General features: G+C 34.7%; 1 long non-coding RNA gene across 1 annotated transcript; it reads right to left on the reverse strand.

Annotated features, from left to right (window-relative positions):
* Positions 1-3,170: 3,170 nt before the first annotated feature.
* On the reverse strand, positions 3,171-3,636 carry LOC149243124 (uncharacterized). The gene is made up of 3 exons (XR_016245776.1): positions 3,564-3,636; positions 3,341-3,382; positions 3,171-3,235 (listed from the first exon to the last, which is right to left on the reverse strand). It is a non-coding gene; the product is annotated as an uncharacterized LOC149243124 (long non-coding RNA).
* Positions 3,637-6,884: the final 3,248 nt, after the last annotated feature.

Below are 6,884 nucleotides of genomic sequence, written 5' to 3' on the forward strand. Positions count from 1 at the left end.
TGAGAGGCCACGACTCAGGGCAGCCGTCAAAGTCACCCGGAGGTCGCTCCCGGCCTGAGCCGCACCAACGGAAACCATGCTGGATTTTTGATATCGGCGAGACTAGAACCGGTGACCTTTGCTTACGTAGCACCTTAACAACATGCTCCTTCACCGACTATTCTAAATCTCTTTTGATGGAATCAAATCTATTTTCACTATAAAAGAATTTTTGCATTCGAAAGAATTTGATCATTCACAAGAGTGAATAAATTCGGAATTATTATATATGTTTAATTATTAATTATAATTAATTAAAATTAAAATTATAAATATAATTATTAATCTTTTATTTTTATTTTATTTTATTTTTACCCAATTAAAATATTAAACATTACAACATGATCGGATAAACTTCAAAGTTTAATAAATAATTCTCTGTACAACTCTGTGATCTCGTATTAGCTACAAATTCAATCAATTGACTAGTAACTAGCAATTGTCCCAAAAGGTACAAAGAGAGGCTGATAGGATTATTAAATTGGAATTGTTGAATTTTTCTAGAAGAGTTAATTCGTTTGTGGAAAACCTTGTTTTCTTGGACTGGGTCATTGTGCAATTACTTTTCTTTAGATGTTTTGTTTATATCTATATTACAAGGAACACATTGAATGTCTTATTTCATTTTAGAGTAAGTTAATTACCCAAAATCAAGAGGTTAAGTTAATTACCAAAAATCAAGAAACCTCTATAGATGGCCAAGCATATACGAAGAATACATCTCATTCATATGCAATACCAAATCCATTTTTTCTTTTCTCTGAATAAAATTTCAAAAGCATGAACACATGCCATTTCATATGCACAATAAACCCAAACCCAACTTCTAAAATTAAAATGCTTGGATGCATCCCATTCATATGCTACACTAAACCCATATTTTCCTTAAATTTCAATCCATAAACACATCCATTCATGAGCCATAACAGAACCACAAAAAACAAAACCCCCTGACTCGTTAATACATTATCTACTCAGAGAGAGGTAAGACGAAAGGACAACACTGTCTATGGTTCCTCCATGTCTCCGAAGGAGATGAGGACTGTGACCCATTAATGCATTGTTTCTCAAGAGTGCAAGGTAAGACTAAAGAAAATCACTAGCTACGGATGTTTCATGTCTCCATAAGGCCTTGACAAATCTTCGTTTATTTTGTAAATACATTAATTTGATTGCATTTTAACACTGTAAATACTAAAAATGAGCCCATAAAGAGCAGATAATCAAGAAGGAAACGCTTCAATCACAAATTGGAAATCAGGAATGGTGATTTCCAAAAGCTGATAGGATTATTAAATTAGCATAAACAAAAACGAGAAATTTGCATGATGATTTGATGTCTGAAACGTCAAACAAGGCCACACAGCCTTGTGATTTTAAATATGACAAAAAAAAATTTAGTTTGGTTGAAAAACCCAAGATCCCTGGCATATTTGATTTTCACCATCCTTTTAAATTGCAAATTTATAATTATATTTAAACTAAATATCGATTACTAACTACTATTTAACACTTATTTCCTCTCATCTTTTATAACTATACTAAAAATCTTCTACTCATAATTTTCTACTCACTACTATGTAACACTTATTTCCTCTCATCTTTTATATCCATACTCAAATCTTCTACTCATAATTTTCTAAATGTTATAGTTAAACTAATTTTTTTATTTTTCATGGTTTTTGTATTAAATAAATAATATGTTTGTAATACCTATTTATCACCGATAATAAAAAGATAAAAGCTAACAATGCAAAGATAGAACTCAAAGAAATACTGGTAACGCATACCAGTTTAGATGTTAAATGCGGAAAGGTGCAAAGTGTTTAATTCACAATTAAAGTCAACAACTCTGAGCTTAGATTATTGCCATTTCATATTTACCTCGTGTTTTATTTATTTAATTTAAAATCATTTAAGCCAGGCTTTTCGGAAGATATAGTAGAAATTCATTACAATTGTTGATAGTAACTTAATAGCAATATTTGCATTTAAGCAAATAACGAGAATATCTTGTGTGGACTAAAAGGCAGGAAGGAATTATGGTTACACATATATTATCATATAAATCTAAAGTTGTTTAAGTGTTCATGTATGAGTTTACCATGCCACGTTCTTAATAAATTGAATCAGATATCCATCCTTTCTGAGTAAATGTGAGATATATGAAACTGCATTTAGGCTTTTAAGTTGTATTAAATACTATGGAAACATATTAATTAATTTAACAGTTTCCACAGTGTGGTTGTATTAAATACTATGGAAACATATTAATTAATTTAACAGTTTCCACTGCGTGATTGTATATGAATGACAAGGTAGTTCCATCATAGAATATAAGACATAGGATCTTCCAAATTTAAAAAGGTCGGTAATACCATTTATGAACCAATTGATAACTTGTGTTTTTTACAATTACCTTAACCAATGGTCTGTCAATGGTCACAATTACAAAATATTCAAGTCAGTATCATTCCCTTTGTTAAGATCACTTTCTTTCTCAGATAGTACTCCCTTTGTGAGGATACAGTCTCCATCTTCCTTCTAAACCATTACTAATTTTCTGTAAGTAAGATAGGTATCAGATTTAGTTGCAAATCAAAAACTTTCTGGGTAGATTACATGATGATCACAATTTTAGGAGTATGGGAGTAAAATATATACAGGTTGGATTAAAGATATATTTTGGAATGACAGGGCTTGGAATAAGTGAGAAGGAATCCTTCCAAGGGCTTCATCGCGATGATGGGAAGACGGTTTATAAACATACATTTCCCTTTTCTTGACATAACATCTGTAAAGGATGTGACAGGAAACTTCTCCCTCATTCCCCTATGTCAACATAGTTGCAAGCAGCGAGATATGTCAACTCTGTTATGATGTTAACAACCGTAGAGTAGTGCTGCAAAAACTCAGCGGTTACAATGAATTCTTACACTAATGCCACTGCATAGCAATTTGCAGTACAGTTGTTTTTCATGCCACATAGGCAGTGCTAAGGCAACCTTACAAGTGGTAAAGAGGGATACATGAATCTGAACATTTGAGAATATCAAAGATGAGATCTACATGAACTTGCAGAAGGACCTCCCCTGGTCTGCCGGGTGTTATAAGAATTGCAACTTTGACACTTGTGTGCAACAATGTGAAAATTTACTTTAGAAGTTACTCCACAGTCATTGCATAAGATCCAAACCTGCGCAAATGACCGACGAGAAAGTGGTGAGGTATTTTCTCTCACGCTACTAATGGGCTCTAAAATATGCCTCCAAATTATACCACATTAACATCAGACAATTACCATTTTGTTCTTGTAAGCTTCAGGCATTGGAGTCAAAGCAACCTACATGACAAAAAAAAATATCATAATCCACTCAAGAAACTTAAAAAATCAATTGCCATTGGATGAAAGAAAATTTCAAATATGAGAAATCAAAATTAGCAAAAACACATATAATAAGCTACTCTTTATACAACCCATTGCAAGTTGACTTCAACATGTTCATCTTGTCGAAAATATCTACCTCTCGGTCAAGTTTCTCCCACAATTTAGACATATCACAGACAGATTTGGAGCACACTGGACAAGCAAATCTGCAAAGGACAAACAAACATGTTAGAATGGCAAGACATTTGAAATAAAATTAAAGCTGCTACAAGCTGTGACCACAGGTCACTGAAGAAGGTACCATCAATGGGCATATCAGTGCAAGTATATCTAGTATTGTGTAATAGTATATGTAGACTGGAACTAAGAGGTTGTGAGCCAGGGCACAAAACAGGCCACATATGAAACTTTCTGAAGTGTACCTATAGGATTACGCTTTAGGACGGTATTGCATGTAAATCCATAGGTGGAAAAGAAGGGGATTATTGATAATGTGGAATAAAATCTCCATACAGGGATATGACTATTCCAGAATTCTGATAGACATGAACAAAGCTAACTGATAATTAAGCGAAGTCAACTGATTTTTGATGGACATGAAAAAATTCAACTGTTTGACTTTTATCATATCAAGCATATAAGGTATTCTCCTATAATAAGATAGCTTGCCATCACATATATAACAACTACAAGTCAGACATGGTACACAAGGCAGGACACTGAAACCACTGATGTTGTTTGTATAAGAGCAAGAGAAAAATAACATAAATGCACCCGGTATAGCTAGGTAATTCGAAGCTAGCTCTAGAAGTGGGTACTATTGGTCGGCTTTTTTCTTCCTCTACTTCCCCTCTCTCTGTCAGAAACCCTGAGCATCCATACCGATGAAAATGAATCCCTTACTATCTTTCTATGCTTTTGTGTTAGAATATAAAGCTCAGGTGCACTGGTTTTGTCATATCTCTCTACAGTTGGAAAGAGCCCGAGTGTTGAAGGCGATCAATGGACTATGTGTGCATTGCGAGGCCGAATTCACAGGCATCAAGCAGTGGAAAGCCAGGAAACACGCCAGATTGATGTGGGACATTGCCCCCCATGGCGAAGAAGAGGTTGGTTTGTGTGTTGTGGTGTCTTTGTGGTTTTCTCCAGATATTGGGTCAAGGGTTTGAGCCTCTTAGAGACCGGGAAAACCCAAACTCAACTGAACTGCTCTCACTCACTCTGTGTATGTTGTTTGGATTGGATTGGATTGCTAGTGGGTCAAATTTGACTGTGGGAAATGGGTCGCTGGCTATGTGTAGGTTTTCTTCCAGTTAATAGCTCTAGAAGAACTAATCCAAAGGATACACGTCCATCTTCTCATTAACCTTGCCATACATGAAATATTCTGGAGCCAGATACCTGAAATATGATAGCAGCTAGTTTTATGAAGCCTTGATTATAAATGACATTTATTTTCCTAAGGAAAGAGTTGGTGTAAAGAAAGAAATGGATATTTACCCAAATGTACCTACAATATCACTACCTATTGTTGTTTCTCACCCCCTCGAGAATAGATTCACTAATGGATTCCCACAGTCTGAAATAGAATCCAAGGCATCGGAAGGTAAACCTAGGATACCCACTTATTCAAGACATGTTCTCTAGAGACTGTCACTTTGCATTTAAGTAATTTCATTCATCCTCTTATGAAGATCTCAACAATTTTCCTTCAACCGATCAGTTTGGGTACCTGCTTGAGGTACTGGAGAATAACGAAGATGAAGCTAAGCAGGACAATGACGATCAAGAAAGGTAGAGACCATCATCCACAGTTTGCAGTTCTGTAAAATAAAGAACATGACAAAGATTTTACTTAGAAAACAAGCTATCAATAATGGGTTCCTGGAAGTAGTTGAATAGAAGTTACTTTGTTTTGTTTTGGTGATTATTATAAAAAGGTAATGATCAGTGAGTTTCTTTCCTTGCAACAGCGATGGACATAGCCTTCCAGAGAGTCCATTTTCAAATATTAATGGATCCAATGGTATCAAAATGGTATTATATACTTCAGAGAAAATAGTGGGGAACACGCCCACTATTTCCAAAGCTTTAACACAAGCATCATCCACATCTGTTATCGATAAGGAACTTACTTGTTCTATATGCCTGGGTACTTATAATATTCCTTTTTTTTACATTGTTATTTCAATCATTTATCTGTATTCTAACAACAGACAACAAAATCTGAAACTTCTACCTATAAATCTATGTGTAGATGCCGTTGTGGAGCCAAAGCAATTAGTGTGTAGCCACTTATTTTGTTTGAAATGTGTGCCAAAGGTGAGATAAACAAAGCACTCATTTGCATTATTAAGTCAATATATTTTTGAAAGAACATATATAATTGATTCAGGCTGCCATTTCTGTGAATTCTGCTGGTGCAGGTAATTAAATTGTCTGAGGAGTGCCCTATCTGTGTGCAACACAAGGGAAACCAGGTCTTTAAACTTTCTGGAAGGAGAGATTTACAATTTGATTATTACCCTTGGGAAAGAGAGCCAGTCCCACACCAAATGTGTGGTAGTTATACAAAATATACATCATGATACTCAGCGTGGTCCATTTCTCAGATGGAACCAGGTCTAAAATATAAAATAATTTGAAAATGGTGCAAATGCAATCCTTTGTACCTATATGAAGATACAGATAATGTACACAGTGCCCCGGGATACATCAAGGTTCTGCCCTGGGGCCTGATTTATATTTTGTTTTTTTCAACTGAGATCTGCATCCCCACTGAATTGGGATTTTCAAACTGAGCAGGTAGCCAAGAAATTTGTCTACATATAACTATAGAAAATTCAGAAGATACCAAAAAAAGTATAGTTTACAGGAAAAGTGTTGAGTATTTTAACCTAGGGAATAATTATTACCTAGTCTAGTGAACTACTGCTACTACTACTGCTATTACTTGCAGTTATAGAAAACAACTATAGCCGTGATCAAGTTGTAATTCTTCAGTATAGAAAAATGTGGATAGAAAAAAAAAAAACATAGAAGAATTATGGGTGAGCTCCCTTTCATTGTGGATCAAAGTATCATTTTTCATAAAAAGTCTTTGAATAGTACAATGAATGACGAGAAGATTTTTCACATTATGTGTATACAGCTTTCATACATTTGGTGCTGATGGTGATTTTTATGTGGATGAATCATATTTGGTGATATATTATTTGTTTGATTGGACTTTGTGGGACACATATATATAGAAATTAGATTCTTCAATTCACAGACCAATTAACACACGTACAGTTATAACATGCTGGGCTGACCTGCAGGAGGCCTGCGGGCACCACAATTTGTAGTGCAAGAAAAAAACATTGTTCTGCATGGTTCTCTTTTGAAACTTTCCGTCGTTGGGTTTGTTGTAGAAATTGAATACGTTAGTAGTTAAAAGTATTGTCATGATATTTAT

The sequence above is a fragment of the Pinus tabuliformis genome, chromosome 8, assembly GCF_031772625.1.
Source record: "Pinus tabuliformis cultivar Carrire ecotype Pingquan chromosome 8, CPIR1, whole genome shotgun sequence".
Lineage (NCBI taxonomy): Eukaryota > Viridiplantae > Streptophyta > Pinopsida > Pinales > Pinaceae > Pinus > Pinus tabuliformis.